The sequence below is a fragment of the Mastomys coucha genome, unplaced genomic scaffold, assembly GCF_008632895.1.
Source record: "Mastomys coucha isolate ucsf_1 unplaced genomic scaffold, UCSF_Mcou_1 pScaffold21, whole genome shotgun sequence".
NCBI classification, from domain to species: Eukaryota; Metazoa; Chordata; class Mammalia; order Rodentia; family Muridae; genus Mastomys; species Mastomys coucha.
In genome coordinates, this window is record NW_022196904.1 from 156,814,897 (window position 1) to 156,833,022 (window position 18,126).

The 18,126-nt window shown below is 44.5% G+C and overlaps 1 protein-coding gene and 1 non-coding gene across 3 annotated transcripts in view; one reads left to right on the top strand and one right to left on the bottom strand.

The window, feature by feature from the left end:
- Dmrt1 (doublesex and mab-3 related transcription factor 1) overlaps positions 1–18,126 on the top strand; it is a 104,432-nt gene that overhangs the window by 13,769 nt on the left and 72,537 nt on the right. The window lies entirely within an intron of this gene.
- LOC116104183 lies at positions 1,853–1,959 on the bottom strand. Its single transcript, XR_004123721.1, has one exon. It is a non-coding gene; the product is annotated as a U6 spliceosomal RNA (small nuclear RNA).

Below are 18,126 nucleotides of genomic sequence, written 5' to 3' on the forward strand. Positions count from 1 at the left end.
GTGTGTGTGTGTGTGTGTGTGTGTGTGTGTGTGTGTAAGCCAGAAGTCTACATCAGGTAGTATCTTCGTCAGACACCTTCCATGTTATGTTTGGGGACAGGGTCTCTTTACTGAACTTGAAAACCTGGAGCTTACCTTTTGGCTAGATTGGCTGGCGAGAGCCCTCCAGGTATCTTCCACCCGCACCTGCCCCTGGCCATGGGGTTACAGGCATGCGGTGCCACATTCAGCTTCTCTGTGAGTGCTGGGCTGTGAGCTCGGATGGTTACACGTCCGCAACGACCCTTTACCGACTTCTAGACTCATTTCTGTAACAGCAATAAGATAACCTGGCAGAAAGTAACTTACGGGAGAGTGGGTTTATTTTAGTTCGTAATTTCTGGTCATAGCCCATCCTTGCTGGGAAGTCAACAGCCACAGTGCTTGGGACAGATGGCTGTATCAGAGCCACAGCTAAAGACAGAGAGAATAAATGCACATTTGCTTGTTTGCTTACACTCAGTTTAATTTCTCTGCTCCTTCTTTCATGTCCCTACTTCTACACAGTTCAGACTCAGTTACACAGTTCATTCCCTAGGGTAGCCTAGGGAATTAAATAACTTAATAAGTTATTTAACTTAACTTAAATAAGACACCCTCCCCGCCAAACAATACTACTACTGATCAACTATTGTAGTCAATCCCTCATTGAAACTGTCTTCACAGGTCATTATAGGTTTTCTCAAGTTAAAGTAATATCACCTCATCTAAGCTATCTTTCCAGCCCCTCAGATTAATTTCTTAATAGATTGAGAAAAAAATCCATGTGTCATAATTTACTAATTTTTTTAAAAAAATATTTATTTATTTTTTGGTTTCTCAAGACAGGGTTTCTCTGTACAGATCTCACTCTGTAGACCAGGCTGGTCTCAAACTCAGAGATCCGCCTGCCTCTGCCTCCCAAGTGCTAGGATTAAAGGCATGCACCACCACTGCCTGGCTAAAACGTTATTTATTATATGCAAGTACACTGTAGCTGTCTTCAGACACACCAGAAGAGGGCGTCAGATCTCATTACGGGTGGTTGTAAGCTACCATGTGGTTGCTGGGATTTGAACTCAGGACCTTCGGGAAGAGCAGTCAGTGCTCTTAACCACTGAGCCATCTCTCCTGCCCCCATAATTTACTTGTTTAAAGCATAAAATTTCATACTTTTAGTAATTTAGCAGGGTTGTGAAATAACCAAACTCTCTAGTGGTTACTCCTTATCTACGTCATCTATCTCCTACCTCTCTTTCTGGGTATCCACTAATTTATTTTTGTCTTCACAGATTGGATTATTTGGGACATTTTATATATTGTCATGAAGTACTATGTGTACTTTTTATGTTTGTCTTTTTCCACACATGTTTGTTTGATATTTGTAAGACATATCCATGTTGTAACATGGATTTATTCTTACCCCTTTAATTACTATTTAATACCACACTGTATGTGTATTTATCGCCTTTTGTTTTGCTATGTGTCAGTTGATTGACACCTGGACTGCTTACACATTTTAGCCCCTAAGACCAAGGCTGCTCTGGATATCAAAGTGTGTGTGAGTTTAAATGTGTGTCTCATTCTCTTAGGTGTATATTAAGGAGTGGGTTCCTATGTCTTTTTTTTTTTTTTTTTTTTTTTTTTTTTTTTTTTTTTTTTTTTTTGGTTTTTCAAGACGGGGTTTCTCTGTATAGCCCTGGCTGTCCTGGAACTCACTCTGTAGACCAGGCTGGCCTCGAATTCAGAAATCCACCTGTCTCTGTCTCCCAAGTGCTGGGATTAAAGGCGTGCACCACCACTGCCCAGCTAGTTCCTATGTCTTTTTTTTTTTTTAAATATGGAACGCTTCATGAATTTGTGTGTCATCCTTGTGCAGGGGCCATGCTAATCTTCTCTGTATCGTTCCAATTTTAGTATATGTGCTGTCGAAGCGTGCACCCTATGTCTTATGTTAACTCTAAGACCAACATTTTGAGGGCTTTTCCATTGAGGTACACAATTAATTTCCCACCAACAGTGTATGATGGGTACAGAAAATTCAGTCTTTTTAAATAAAGAGGTAAACTGGGTCTGGTTGAATGAACCTACAATTTTGCAGCTGAAGGTTAGAGTAGGGGCCTGGGTTGAGAAGATCGGGAATTCTAGGCCAGCCTTGGAACTTAATGAGATCCTGTTTTAATAAACTTTGGCTTAGTGGAAGAGAGAGCATTTACCCAGCATGCACAAGGCCTTGGGTTTGATTTTTAGTCACAGGAAATAATGAAAAGAATAATAAAAAAGAAAAACCAAAGCCCTGTGATGCGTTTATTGAGAGAGCTGTGACAGGTGCTAAAGCCCAGCTTGTGTCTCTTTGATGACCTGAGAGTCGGTGGATGGATAGCTGTCCTTGATGCTCTCTTTAGGTCACAGGGTCTAAGGATTTTCTGCTTCCAGCTGGTCCAGTGCTGGGGGAACTTTTATGGATGGTGACAGTAGGCTCTTTGCTTAGGTGGTGTAGTCTTGCTGTTGTGGAGTATCAGAGGTTCCTCTGTCACCACTCTCCCTCAGCTGTCTGGTGTTCCTCTGTCACCACTTCCCCTCAGCTGTCCGGTATCCCCCTGGAGTCCTCGAACCATATATTCCTGTTATCACTGGCTGACGGCTCCTGCCTTGCCCTCTCAGCGTCCTGATTCTCTTTTGGTCTTGTGAATGCCTTTATGTCATGTTTTTACTAACTAACTTGAAAAAAAAACTTAGCACACACTATACTGAAATTTATGCTCTGTTACTATAATTAACTGTCGATGTGTGTGTGTATGTTTACATGCATGTATGCATGCGTGCACACTTGCTTGTCATGGTTTACATATTCTGGTATGTGTCAGAGGCAACCTCCGGAGTTGGTGCTCACCTGCCATCTTTGAGGCAAGGCCTCTTGTTTACCCCTGTTTGTATGCCAGGTGAGCTGACCCTTCAAGCTTCTCTGTATTCTCCTGCCTTCCTCTCCTCTCATACTGTGGGGCACTGGGATTACATGTGTTGCTACTGTTGCTTTCTGTGGGGATCTGAACAAAAGTGTTCACACTTAAACAAGTACTTTACCCAGTAAGCCATCTCCTTGGTCTCATATGAACTCTGGTTAAAGTATTCAGTGGTTGCCACCATCCATCTCCAGGACTCCTGCAACAGAAACTCTTCTCATTAGACAGTAGCCTTCCTTCATGAGCTGACTTTTGACTGAACAGGCCCTGTGCCAGCTCTGCTTCCTTCCAGCATTACAGACTGAAATCACCTGTAAACTGTCCATGTATTAAGACACTTTTAATTCCTTCCAGCATCTGTTTTGTCCCCATTTCCCAGCTTTAGTGTCTCACAGTCCCCCATCTCATCTCTGTGGGTCCATCCTATTTATATATTCCTCAGCGGTAGCAGTGACCCCAGGATCTCTCAAAGAACAGGTTTATGGTCGGGCAGTGGTGGTGCATGCCTTTAATCCTAGCACTTGGGAGGCAGAGACAAGTGGATTTCTGAGTTTGAGGCCAGCCTGGTCTACAGAGTGAGTTTCAGGATAGCCAGGGATACACAGAGAAACCCTGTCTCAAACAAAACAAAACAAACAAACCACCCCCCCCCAAAAAAAAATCAAAAAACAGGTTTGTGGAGTGTGGGGAGAAGCAAACTGATGCTGTAATAAAAGTCACACTTTGGCCAGATAACCTGGGCCCCGAGGCTAGGTCTGTAGTCACTCACACACAAAGGAGTGGAGGTTCTGTGGCCCTCCGTGTAGCTAACTCCTATTTCTGGATCTTAATTAGTTGGACATCATTCTGTCATTTTCACAAACTGATGCAAGAGTCTTTCTGCCTGCCTCCGACTGACATCTCTGCTTGATTTTCACTTGACAAAAAGATTAAATTCACAGAATGTTTTTGACTCCTTTGTGAAAATTCACATTAATATTGATCGCCATTGCTGAATAAATTACATTTCAAACCAAGTTTAGTCTTTTAACATCTGTGGGCCAATTTCATAATTGCTAATCTGGTCTTAGTTTACAACCAGTGAACATTCTTTCCAGAACACAATGGCTAAGTGACTTTTAAAGTAGACTGTAAATTGCTGGCTTGTTGTCAAAAGAAAATATTGACTCAAGTGTTATAGCAGATTTTTCTGATGTTTATTAGTAGTAAGAGCTCTCTGCTCTTGCTTCACGCAGCCAAATGTCAGGTTAGTTCAGTGTGCACTAACACGTGACTTTGGGATTGATTTTTACTCTTCTTCCCTCTTCTCATACTTTTTCTTAACTCTGAGCTCAGGTGTTGTGTGGGAGGGGAGGATTTCTAAAATACACAGGCTGTGCAGTAAATGAGTGAGCAGACTATTCATGAGGCACCAGTTTATTTGCTAACGTGAATTCTCCCCTGCTTATTCTGCTATCCGAACAGGTTTCTTCTCTTCTTTACCTTCTTCCTGTTTCTCCGTTTTATCTATTTAATGACTGTCTGTTGGGCAGACCAAATTCTTAAGTATGTGATATATCGCTTTGGGTGACACACGTGTCTCTCATTGATGTTATTTTTCCAGGGGTAGAGACATTTGATAAACAAGTACATAACCAAGATATTTTCATGGAAGTGGTGTTAAGAAGGGTATAGGTGGGTGGGACGGATGGTGTCCTGGATGTTCCAAAAAGTATGGTCCAGGCAAGAGAGCCTCTTAGAGAAAAATAGGTTAGAGCTAGAGCTAGTCCTCCGTCCTAATGAGCTGTCCCAGTCAGGGTCTTTTGGAACTCACTTAAGAGACTGCTTACAGCAGGCAGGAAGTCACTGCCTGTAGTGGCATGAACTGGGTGACACTGGTGGGCCTACATTACCCTGGGCTTTGGAGGCCACTGGAGGAGTTGGGGTTTTATTAGATTGCCGTGGAAAGTCACTGAAGTGTTGAAACAGCAAGTGTGTGGCCTGATTGACTTTCGTCTAAGATCTCTGACTCCGAGTGTGGCTGATAGGAGCCAAGTGGGACCAAAGGTTCATGGAAGGTTCAGTGCCCGTGCTCAGTGAGGAGCTGCTCGGACAGCTGGTGGCGGTAGAGCCAGGAAGCAGGCGTGAGACAGGAGGTCTGTTTTGGACGGAAGGTTACCTGTCATTTTGGTGGATGTTATCCGTGTGGCACTCTCCAGATAGTGGCTTCCACAGCAACTCGGGGATTAAGCTCTTGCTGGGGCTCTGCCAGACTGAAAAGTGAAGTTAGAATTCAGCCTGGTCAGCACAATGAAGGGCCCTTAAGGCTAGGTGTGCTGGAACTTTTGCCTGAGCCTGGCCTTGGCTGAGGTAGGAAGGTCACAAACTGGAGACCAGCTGGAGTTATGTAGGGAGACCCTCCCAGCTCTAAAAGTGTAACCTGTAGAGGTGGGGGCAGTGGTGATGAGCACATGCTGTTCCTGCAGAGGATGGGGTTCACGTGTGCTTTCACATGCATATACCACCCCCCCACACACACATACACATAATTAATTTTCTTTAAAAAAAAAAGGAAGAAGTGCACCTCTCGCAACCTCAACATTGTGACGATATTAACTTGAATGCCAAGAGGAATCTGGTAGATGTCATTAGACCAAGAGCTTCAGGTGGGAAGGTGATTCTGTGTCTCCTGGGATCTGATTATATGAACCCCTAAGAGTTCAGAGCTAAGCTGGGCGTTGGTAGCACACGCCTTTAATCCCAGCATTTGGGAGGCAGAGGCAGGCGGATTTCTGAGTTCGAGGCCAGTCTGCAGTCTACAGAGTGAGTTCCAGGACAGCCAGGCCTACACAGAGAAACTCTGTCTCGAAAATCAAAAAAAAAAAAAAAAAAAAAAAAAAAAAAAAAAAAAAAAAAAAAAAAAAAAAAAAGAGTTCAGAGCTTTCCTGACTACTTCAGATATGGCAAACAGAAGGTGACAGACCTGATAGATGTGGTCTTTCAAGATAGAAGAGTTCCCACCCACTACAAGAGAGGCAAGAGGCAACAGAGGTTTGCAACGTCCCTCAGCTGACTATGTATAAGCATCACTTGAATTTTTTTCAGTGAACCGTCCAAGCCTGTCCTTTTCCTGTTTCTCATTTGAATCCCTCTTCTTAACATACTAGTTTACGGCCAGCCAGTGGTGGCGCATGCCTTTAATCCCAGCACTTGGAAGGTAGAGACAGGCAGATTTCTAAGTTCAAGGCTAGCCTGGTCTACAGAGAGAGTTCCAGGACAGCCAGGGCTACACAGAGAAACCCTGTCTCGAAAAAAACCAAAAACCAAAAACAACAACAGCCAAGAAAATACTAATTTCCTACTGGTTATAAAATTTGATCCCATGTGATAAGAGTTGTAATATTCTCTACTACGTGGTGTTGTAAACCATGAAAGTGCATTAAGACTGGCCCCAGAAAGACCCTGAGAATAGAGACAAGAGGAGCCATAGAACGGAGTGTTCTGGAGGGCAAGCAAAGGACCAGAAGATGCAGCTGCTATTATTATTATTATTATTATTATTATTATTATTATTAGTTTATTTTGGAAGATTTATTTCTGATTTGTTTAAGATCTATTTAAGATTCTCCCGCAAGCAGAGTTACCGATGGCTGCCAGCCACCATGTGGATGCTGGGAGTCAAACCCAGCCCTCTGCAAGAACAGCCACTGTTCTTAACCACTGAGCCATCTCTCCAGACACCACTTTCAGGTCTCCTTAGGCCATTTTAGTCCAGCCAGTGAAAATGCCCAAGATAGGTTACAGCAACATGTTCTTTTAGTGTGTGTGTGTGTGGCGGGGGACTGGTAGCTCAGCCAGTGAAAAGGCCCAAGATTGATGACAGCAGTGTGTTCTTTTTTGGGGGTGTGTGTGTGGTTGGTTTGTTTGTTTTCCTACCTCAACACCTAGTTAAGTTTGAACCATGGCAGATAAAAAGCTAAAGTTGTCAAAATCAGTGATGGAATCATTTCACAGCTAGAACAGAAGGTTCTCAGCCTTCCCAATGCTGACTCCAACCATAAATTATTTCATTGGTACTTCCTAATGGTAATTTTGCTACTGTTATGTATGGTAATGTAGATATCTGACGTGTGAAGTTTCAGTGCTAGTGTTTGGTACGCAGTGAACTGTGGGGCGGTCATGCTGCGGATGAGAAGATGCACAGCTCTGTTTCCCCTAGCCGTGAGGATTGGTGTCACACACCCGACCCATTATAAAATTCTTGGAGGCTCAAGTCACCTTAAATATATTGGTCACCTTTTTTTTTCTGCAATAATAAATACACTGACAAAAGCAACCTAAGGAAGGAAGGCCTTGTTTTGGCTCACAGTATCAGGTTATAATCAATAAGGACAGGTAATGCACAATAACAGGGACTTCAGGCAGCTGGTCACATTGCATCTACAGTTAAGAAAGAGACTGCTCCCAGTGCCTTACTCAACTCTTTCACTTGTTTTTTTTTTTTTTCTACAGTCCAGGATCCCTGCATAGGGAATGGTGCCACCCACAGTGGGCATGTCTTCTCATCTCAATTACCCTAATCAGTAAACTTCTTCACAGGAATGCCCAGAGGCCCAGCATCTCCAAGGATATTCTAGAGCTTTTAGGTGATTAACCTTTGTACTCACAAGCACTTTAAATCTGCTATAGAGGGCTCCCAATAACTATGTAAATGCTGTGTGAATACTTGTAATAATGGCCTGGGGTGGAGCTTGAGTTCTTGGCCTATTGTAGACAAGTCCTGGGTCCAGTTCCAAGCACTGTAAGAAAGAATTATTTATTCTTCAGTGTTCTTTAGGAGATAATGACAAAGGATTAGCCCTGTACATGTGTAGTCCAGAGGCAACCACATAGCAAGTGAGAGAGACCAGAAACAAGTTAGCTGAGTGTGGGAGAGAGCTAATCATTACAATGCCGATAAAGTCCAGGTCATTAGTGACTTCATGTGGATTCAGTGTGACATTTTGAAGATTTAGGCAGTTTTTAAAAATAACCTCCTTCAGTTGAAGTTGATTAGTTCCTCAGTTGCAGATCTTGAGAAAGGAGCTGGGGACTGTAGTGCCTAGTCAAATATTAATGGAGACTCACTGGATAATAGAGGCCTCATCTCTTACCATGCAGTCACTCGACTACTTGGAAGTCATTTTACTGCTTTGCATTAATGTGAAAGGCATGTTGTGGTTAGCATTGCAGTACAGCGCCAGGTTTCTCTGTGAGAACAGCATATGATAGTGGATGCTTGATCAAAGGCCTTGAAGATCGAAGATACTCAGGAAAAGACTTTTGCGGCTATTTTGGTGATTTTCTCTCTGGAGCGGAGGCTCTATCATTAGAAGAATCTTCCCATATGGCTTTAAAGGCCTTCTCGCCCCTGTGATTGGGAAAGGCTACATCCTTGGTTTGTATTTTCATTTCTTCATTTGCAAAGTAAGTAAAATAATTGTTTCCTGGATATGTTAGCATACCTGTATTTTTCACAAGATACTTAGAACATGCCATTTTCATCAAATATGATGTAGCTGTGAGAAAAAAAACGAGCTTGTACACGATGATGAAGTGTAAAAGCAAGACCTAGAATATCCATTGCAGATGAGTGTGCCTGCTGTGGCAGCCTAATGAGCGTGAGTGAGGTGTACCAGGCAGCCACAAACTGGTTCTTATAGAAAAAAAAAAAATGAGCTGCATGGGGACTGAAGAGATGGCTTAGAGGTGAAGACACTGGCTACTCTTCCACAGGACCTGGGTTCAATTCCCAGCTCCCAGCTGGTGGCTCACAACAATCTGTAACTCTAGTTCCAAGGTATCTTGTGCCCTCTTCTGGCGTCCACAGACAATTCATGTATGTGGTGCATAGACATACAGGCAGGTAAAATACCTGTACATAGAAAATAAAAGTTAATTAAATCAAAAACAATTTAAACAATTAGGCTGCATGAGATAAGGAGTGTAAACACAAGCAGGTTCCTCACACCCCGCTGTACTAGAAGTATTAAGTACTCAGATTGTGAGACGCCTTCTCTCTGTTCGTGGCTTTGATGTTTTTCCTCTTTTGTTAACTCCACTCATAATGTGTGTGGTGTTAGCCACCCTTTATCCTTTCTAAAGGTCTCAAGGAATGTGGTACAAGTATACAGCTCAGGATTCTGAGGTTTGGAGGTTAGCTGCAGCAGACCCTCACGGGGAGCACCCCACTCCCTTGCTGCCCTTGCAGCAGAGATGGAAGGCGCACGCACTCTAGAACACACACCTGAGAGTAAGACGCAGGGGCCTCCACACAGATGTGTGTGGGCATGGGGCGGAGTCACTGTCAAGCAGCAGTGTGGAGCAACTGAGCGGGGCAAGTCTCGGGGCTCTCCACTGGGAAAGGGGCCATTTTCTTGGCCGCCTGGCTGAGTGCTATTTTTGTTCAGTTTTAGGGGTTTTCACTTTATCGCTTTCAAAACTTGGATTTATTTGGAAAGGAACAGTGTTGATTTTTTCTTTCCACCAGGGCCAGACAAAGCAAAAGAAGTTCTCATGGATGCTCTTCAGTGAATGTAGTGGCACCGAATGCAGGAGGTGGCCCCGAGTTAACAAGCAGAAGTAGTGGATAGCACACGTAATTAATGCCTCACTAATAGGAGCCGACCTTCCCCCAGCACACTACCCCAGGACCCTCTAGCTTGCAGCGCCCTAGCATCTACGGTCCCTTATCACTTTCGCCTGTGTTATCTTGGAGATGGAATTATGAATTATTGGAGAAAAGGAGTAAGAGGCACATCAAAGAATATTTGTTTGTGTGTGTGTGTGTGTGTGTGTGTGTGTGTGTGTGTGTGTGTGTGTAGCATTGAATAAGAGGCCGTGTTGGTTGGGGCTGTTGGCTTTGGGTGTGCCATCATGAAGCACCTGGGTTTGTTTTTCTCTAAAAGATGTAGATAAACTAGGGCGAATCCAGAAGGGCAACAAAAATGATGTACGACTCCGAGGGAAGGAGAATAACAGTCTATAAATATTTGAAAGGTAATATAAAAGAGGGAGAGAGATTATTTACGGCAGTGGAAGGGATTTTGACAGGGAACAAAAGCTTGGATCCAGGAGCAGGGGGCGGGGAAATTGAATAAAGCTGGGGAAAAAAAGCAAAACAACAACAAAAAACCAAAAGCACAAAGCTTAAGAAGTGCGATTAAACATAGAAATGTCATTTTCCTGCTAGTTTGTGTCTCCAGGAAGCAGTGGTGTTGTGGGACTGAGGACTCTGGCGGTATGAGTCACGTCTCCCTAATGCGGTGTACTTCATTCTCTCCTCCTTCGATGTGTATTTTGTTTAATTTCCAACTCTAGTGTTGGGCTTCTGGGGGTGTTAGCAGTAATTCTGATGCGACTAGCTTTCCTTTTCCCTGAGCGTCTGCCTCGTGGCAGAGATTGTCTTTGCCGCTTTGTTATTTATTATTTTCATTTAACCTTTACAACAACTCTGTAAGGTAGGAACTATTTTTTCCACTTACGAGAAAATTGAGATTCAGTAATCTTGCTGGAGATCACGTGCGTATTGAGTGGCAGGGTTGCGGGGAGCGTGGTCGCAGCACGGTGTGCAATGCAAGCATGCTTGGCTCTGTGACTCTGGTCACACTGAGGCCTCAGTAGTGGCTGGGATCCACCAGGTAGCCAGGTAACTGTTGGTGTCCAGGTACAGGGGCAAGTAAGTGATTGGTGTCAAGAGATGTCTTCACTGTGCTTTTCTAGTCTCTTTAAAAATGTTTGTTATTAGCTGGGCAGTGGTGGCGCACAACTTTAATCCCAGCACTTGGGAGGCAGAGGCAGGTGGATTTCTGAGTTCGAGGCCAGCCTGTTCTACAGAGTGAGTTCCAGGACAGCCAGGACTACACAGAGAAACCCTGTCTCAAAATACCAAAAAAAAAAAAAAAAAAGTTTCCTACTATTTTTTATTTTTATTACTGTTTTTCTTACTATTTTATGTGTGTGGGTACTTGTCTGTACATATATCTGTGCACCACATACGCGCCTGATGTTGACAGAGGCCTGAAGAGGACACTGATCCCCTAGAACTGGAGCTACAGCAGTTGTGAGTGGTTATGTGGATGCTAGGAATCAAACCCAGGTCATCAGGAAGAGCAACCACTGCTCTTAACCAGCTCTCCAGCTCTCTTTTCTTTCTTGAGAGATATTTTCTCAGGAAGTGGTGCATTATGAATATATTAGCTTTCTTCTGTAAATTCAGGAGTTCCATAGGCATTTAGCCATTCTTACATAGTGTTCTGTACAATCTTGTTAAGGAAAAGAGCGTTTTCCACATCAGGCCTTGTCCTGGACCTCCTGTGCCATTGGGTTGGGTACCTTTGGTGGTATTCTGCCTTTTTTGCCCTGCTGCTTTTAGTTAGGGTGTTCCCCACACCAAAACAGAAAAGGCAGAATAATCTACTCTCAGTCAAAGCAGAACCTGGGGGACGGGGGTGGGGGGTGGGGATAACGTTCACTAGCAGGATGCGTACTTAACATAAGTTCAGTCTCCAGCTATGAAGAAAGGAAAAGGCTGGGTATCAGGGCTCTTCATCGTCATAGTTAGAACATAGGAATCTGGAGTCCAAAGGCCAGGGCCATAACCCCGTTACTGCCACACCCTTGTGTGCCAGGCATCTCTCTGGGTTCCAGCTGCTTCCTCATGCTCTTGAGTCCAGGGGTTATTGTGCATGGCCATGGAGAGAACGCTTGGACCCTAGATTTTTAAATTTTAGAGAGTGTTATAAAGGAGAAGCTCAAAGCTAGCCCCACCTTTGTTGGTGGCTTAAGGTGTGGCTCTCCTTGGTAAGCATGGGGTCTCCTTATGGTTGGCGCTCTGAAGGCCATTGTTGATATACAGAAGGCTCTTCCCTAATGAAACTCATTGGCTCATCTAAAGCAAGGGAAGCATTAAAGTGCAGCAGGGGTAACTGGGAAGGGGGAGGGGGAGGAGACAAAGGACAGTCATGAGGGGCAGGCAACTCTGACTGAAATATATTATGTACATGTATGCAAAATGGAGGGCAGTGTCCGATTGTTTATTTTGTCTTTTTAAAATTAATTTTTTTTATTTAGATTTATTTGGCTATTATTTTGCGTGTATGAGTATTTTGTACCATGTGCATGCCTGACACCCAAGGAGGTAGTATACCTCATGTGGGTCCTAGGAATCGAACCTGGGCCCTTTGCAAGACCGAGTACTCTTGATCACTGAGCAAATTCCCCAGCCCATTTGTTTTGCTTTTAAGAGTTGGAATCTCACTGCGTTGCCTAAGTTGCTTCAGGTTTGGAGGCTCAAGCCTCCTGGTAGCTGAGACTACAGGCATGTGTCACGGTGTCACCGTGCCCCCGGCTCAAGCGTCAGACTTGTATTAGGGACATAGTGGCAGTACGTGTCAAGGATCTTACTTTAGCAATGCCACAATGCCTTTTTCTTTACCTTTCTTTACCTGTGGTGACATGCAGTGAAGGGCACTGCCACGGTGACATAGAAATCTAACATGGCTGGAGATGCTGGCATTTTCCATTGACGGTTTTCTGTGTGCCAGTCTGGTATCTTCCTCCCTTTGGGATTGCATGCCTATTTAAAAAATAAAGAGCTCTTTGTTTTCTGTTCCTGAGAGTTGCCTGTGGTAGCGGTTCCTAGTGAATTCCATGCTAAAGTCACCCCTAGATTACTTCAGCTGTAAACTGTAATGACTCTCCCCTGGCCGTATTTCTCCCAAGGCCTCCTATCTCAGTTACTTGTAAGGCTGCTCCTCCCCTCTCTTGTTGTCTTTGATCTTTTATAATTGGCTTAAAACTCTCCATATTTAATCTGCAGTGACTTTGTTTCTCCTCCCTAGTTCTTCTTGCTCAGTCCCTGGAAATTTAATAATCTGTTTCTTATTGTTTTCTCATATTATTTTTACGGCATCATATTTTCTGTGGCAATGGTAATCATCCTTCCTTCCTGTCTGCCTATTCCCTTTATTTTAACTGTTAAGGCAGGTGTGCATAGTGTCTGTAGGAAGCAAACTTGTGCCCAGTCTGTGGAGTTGCTGGGCTTGTCAGTGGCGGGAACACCTGCTGGATATTGGGTCGTGTGGCTTAGCAGAGCTTAGCCGGACATGTGAATGCAAACTGTGATTGCTCACATGGAAGGAAGACAGTTCTGTTACTTGCCCTCTTCTGTTGCCAGGGGTACTGCTGTTTCCCTGGTATCCCTGGTATCCTGTTTCCAGGGGCATCCCGAGGCCCTAGGACCCTGAATTTCTCATGTTTTCTCTTGACTCTGAAGTGCACAGTGGGTTTCAGTTGGCATCTGAACTCTTTTTTTTTTTTTAAAGATTTATTTATGTCTTATATGTAAGAACACTAGCTGTCTTCAAACACCCCAGAAGAGGGAGCCAGATCTCATTATGGATGGTTGTGAGCTACCACGTGGTTGCTGGGATTTGAACTCAGGACGTTCAAAAGAGTAGTCAGTGCTCTTAACCACTGAGCCATCTCTCCATCCCCCATCTGAATTCTTTAACTCTGTTTCTCTAGGAGGGTTTGATCTGATTCTTCAAGGAGTCTGTGGAGAAATGTTGCAGAGGACTGCTTTATGTTTAAATCAACAACTATTTAAAAAGCCTCTCAACTTCTTCTATTTTCTTCAGGTTATTTAGGGCACTTATAGAAAATGCCAGCTTTACTGAGGTGTAACTTACATGCCCTAGAGTTTACCTCCTGAAAACACACTCACGGAGTTGTGTATCCATCCCTTAATTCTAAAACATTTCACAGGACTTCTGGCTCCCCAAATCCATCTCAGTAATTTCTTTCTTTCTTTCTCTAGCTACTAGGCACTGCTGCTGTGGGCTTGCTTACTCTGGACATCTCATGCATACAGTAGGTGATGTGTGTGTGTGTGTGTGTGTGTGTGTGTACGCGCACGCATTTGGCTTTTTTACTCAGCATGGTGATTTCAAGGCTTTATCCATACTTTTTTTTTTTCTTTTTGGTTTTTTGAGACAGGATTTCTCTGTGTATCCCTGGCTGTCCTGGAACTCACTCTGTAGACCAGGCTGGCCTCGAACTCAGAAATCTGCCTGCCTCTGCCTCCCAAGTGCTGGGATTAAAGGCGTGCGCCAACACCACCCGGCTAAGTATCCATACTTTTAATTTTTATTTATTTCATTTTTCTTTCTTTAATGTTTAGCATTTCATTATATGAATCTTCCAGTTAGCAGAGAGCATTCATGTGCAAAGTTTGGTGTGACCATTTCATTCTTAGTATACAGCATCCAGGAGTGTGGAATTGATGGCTCACAGTGTGTCTCTTACTTTGAAGGGCATCTAGACTGTTCTACAAAAGTGTCTGCATCATTTCATAGCTCCACAGCAATGCGAGTAGAGGGTTGCTATTTCTTATCTTTAACACTGTGACAGTGCATGGATCTAGAGTTGGAGACCAGTCTGGACTGCATGGTAAGGCTGTCTACGAACAAACGAACAACAAACCCCCAGCATTTGTATTTGTCCTTTGGGTTATGCTGTTCTGTTGGATGGAGACAGTATCTCACTGTGGCCTCAATTTATGCTTTGTTGATGGTTGATGATGCTGACCATCTTTCTGTGTACTTATTGTTCAGGTGCATATCTCCTTTGGAGAAATGGTGCTTTCCTTCCAAGCCTGGGGGCCTGAGTTCAGAAATCAATAGAAAAGCAAACGATAAGCTGGCTGTGGTGACGCATATGTATAGTCTCAGCTCCCCAGAGCTGAGGCAGGAGATTGAGGGGTTGAGGCTAGCCTAGGAATGTGTGTGCAGGAATATGTACATATACACATACACACACAGATGTACATACATTTTTTTTTGGTTTTTTTTTGTTTTTGTTTTTTGAGACAGGGTTTCTCTGTGTAGCCATGGCTGTCCTGGAACTCATTCTGCAGACCAGGCTGGCCTTGAACTCAAATCCTTCTGCCTCTTCCTCCTAGGTGCTGGGATTAAAGGCGTGCCCCATCACTTCCTGTCTGTACATACATGTTATAAGAGTTTGTTTTTCTACTCTTCCAGTTCCTGCCTTTGGACTGCTGGAAAATAGCCATTTCTGCCATTACTTAAAACTCATAGCCTATGACACTAACCAGAACAACTATGGTTATGATAATATGGGGTGGTGTGTGATTGGCTAAGCTCTGTCACCTCCCTTTATGGGAATTGGTGTCCCAGTCCCTAGAGTGGCATTTTCACAAGCACTTTCTATACCTCAGTGGTTGACAGTTTCATGATGGAGCAGGGAGCTGTAAACACTCTGAGAACCTGGCACCAAGTCACCTTCTACAGTTCAGGGTAGCTTATGTACATGGTTTGGAAACAGCATACAGCAGCTGTGCTGGCTGCAGCTGCCTGGCAGAGGTGCTACGGGAGCATGGCCAAATGAAGCCGACACCAGAGGAGGGGCTCCCAGGATGCACTTCAGGATGGAGAAAATCGCTTCTAGGGTCTCCCTTGCTTCTCAGTCTGTGAGTTGCTAGGTTTAATTCTCTGTGGTGGATAAGAAGTCATTTGGTAAAAAATGAAGGCTGAAAGAACTGGCTGAGCAGTCTTTCTGTTTGCAGAAACGACTCTTATCTGAGGGGAGATTTATTCCAAAGGAAGGGAAATACTGTAGGGGAACCGTACAGAACCTCAGATCCCATCCATAGTTGTTTACACTCCCTGGGGCTCTTTCTGAACATTGTTAGCTTAGGGGTATGTCTTCATGTAGGGGAGCCTGGGGGCCTCGAGAGAAGGAAGGTGCCAGTAGAGGAGAAGGCCAAGCATTTGGCTTCTGTGGCAACCCCACTCTCTGTTTTCTCCTGGCTAATATTGAACATTTGGGTAAAGTAAGGGGATGTGGCACTGGATGCCAGTGTAGAAGCATGTATTCTACAGATCTTATTTTCATCACTCATTTGACTATAATTTCTCCTCTGACACCATATAAATGGGGGAGCATGTCTCCTCACTCTCATATTTAAAGTGTCTCTCTCTCTCATATTCTACTTTTTTTCAGTTGCAATCTTTAAAAAGCACGGTACAATTTGTGGAATTCTTTGAAAGGATTAGAAGGATTAGGAGATGTAGCCTTATTGGAGGAAGTGTGTCACTAGGGGAGAGGTTTTTAAAAGCCTATGCCTGACCCAGTGTTTCTCTTTGTCTTTCTTGGCCTGAGAATCAGGACGAAGCATTCAGCTACTGCATGGGTTGCTGCCATGCTCCCCACCATGATGACACTGGACTAGGCCTCTGAAACTATAGCTATTTCCCCAACTAAAAGCTTTCCTTTGTCAAAGCTGCTCTGGTCATTGTATCTTTTCATAGAAGTTGGTACCAGGCAGCGGGTTATTGCTGAACAGGCCTGACTATGGTGTTTATTGGAGAAATATGGAACACTTGGGGACTTTGGACTAGAAAAGCAATTGGACACTTTAAGCAGGGCTTAATGGGCCGTCCTTGTAGGAAGGCAGTGGTGCAGAAGGTGTCATTGTGGAGGCCCATCTGAGGTTACCATTAAGTTGTCTGTGGGCTGTGCTGCTGGCCAGGAGTGGGAAGAGGGTGTTTTTGTGAGTGGCCTGCCCCAGGATGATGCCCAGGTCCTTGCTGCTGCTGAGAACCGTGTCTGGGTCCAAGACCCTACTGCAGCCAGGGTCTGTGTTGACCATGCTCCCATCAGGGGCCATGTGGATGTGCTTGTCCTGTGCTGCCAGCTGAGGCCATGTCGATGTCCTGGATCTGGTCAGCCTCTGAGGGCTTTGTCTGGGTCCAGGTTCCTACTGCAGCAGGGGGTCTGTGTTCGTGGTCTGTGCTGTTCCCAGAGACCGGGTGTGAAGGTTCATGATCTGGGTTCCTGATGACTGTGAGGAATAAGGAGGCTACTTTTGCTGTGGTATCGATCGATGACTGCAGATGCAGAGTAAAAAGGGAGGGACGTGGAAGGCTTCTGTGACAACCCCTACCTCCCCAGCCGCCCCACCCATCCCCAAGCCTAGACAGGAAGCCACTGAGGAGAACTTCCCCCCATTAATTAATATTAATTAATTAATTAATTTAGAGAACTTTTAAAAAATGTCATTGGGATGCTGAAGAGTAGCTCTTTATAGTTGATGGCCTCTGAGGGGGGTGGGGGAGGGGAAGGACTCAGTTCTGTGCTCCAGTGAGCATATAGATACCAAAGTGGACTTGTTTGTTTGTTTGTTTTACTTTTGGCAGGAAGATCACAGGGGTGGGGCAGACTTGAAAGGATTGGGAAGGGATTGTGATGGAGTATATGAAGTGAAACACTCAAAGAATCAATAAAAATGTTACGTGGTGTGGGGGATCAAAGCTAGCCTAGTATTGTCTCTGTCACGTGGTATTCTTACACAGATTGAGAATAAAAAGGGACAAGCTGGACAAAGAGAAATACAAAATCGTACAGTTTGAGGAGAAAAGGAGAGCCAGGAAATGTATTGCTGAAGATGGAAGTTGCAGTGCTCAAGGAGATAAAAAGCTTGAAGAAGTAGGGCAGTGGTGGCACATACCTTTAACTCTAGCACTTGGGAGGCAGAGGCAGGCAGATTTCTGAGTTCCAGACCGGCCTGGTCTACAGAGTGAGTTCCAGGACAGCCAGGGCTACACAGAGAAACCCTGTCTCGAAAAACAGAAAACAAAACAAAAAAACCAAACCAAACCAAACCAACCAAACAAAAAGGCTTGAAGAAAAGCCTAATGCTAAATGGAATAAAGGGAGTGGCAGCCTCAGGGCGAAGACCCCACCAGGCTAAGCTTTGAGGTTGTAAAAAGGAAGGAAAGGAGAACTTCAGCAGTGAAGAAGGCCATCAACAACAGACAACTGTTGCAGACGTAGTTTCATGAGGGGCCGAGTTCCAGCCCCATCAGGCAGCAGAACTGGCAGCTGCAGCCAAGTAAGAAGGGCTGTAGATTCTCCCTCGGCTAAGGAAAGCTGTTGAGGCCATGTGTGTGTGTGTGTGTGTGTTGCCACTGAGAGGCCTGGAGAGGCCATCACACGTAGGTTGTGTTGGAGATGCCAGAGTCATGGGATACATGCTGAGGAGAGCTGCAAACTATGGAACCAGCACACGAGAGAGAGAGAGAGAGAGAGAGAGAGAGAGAGAGAG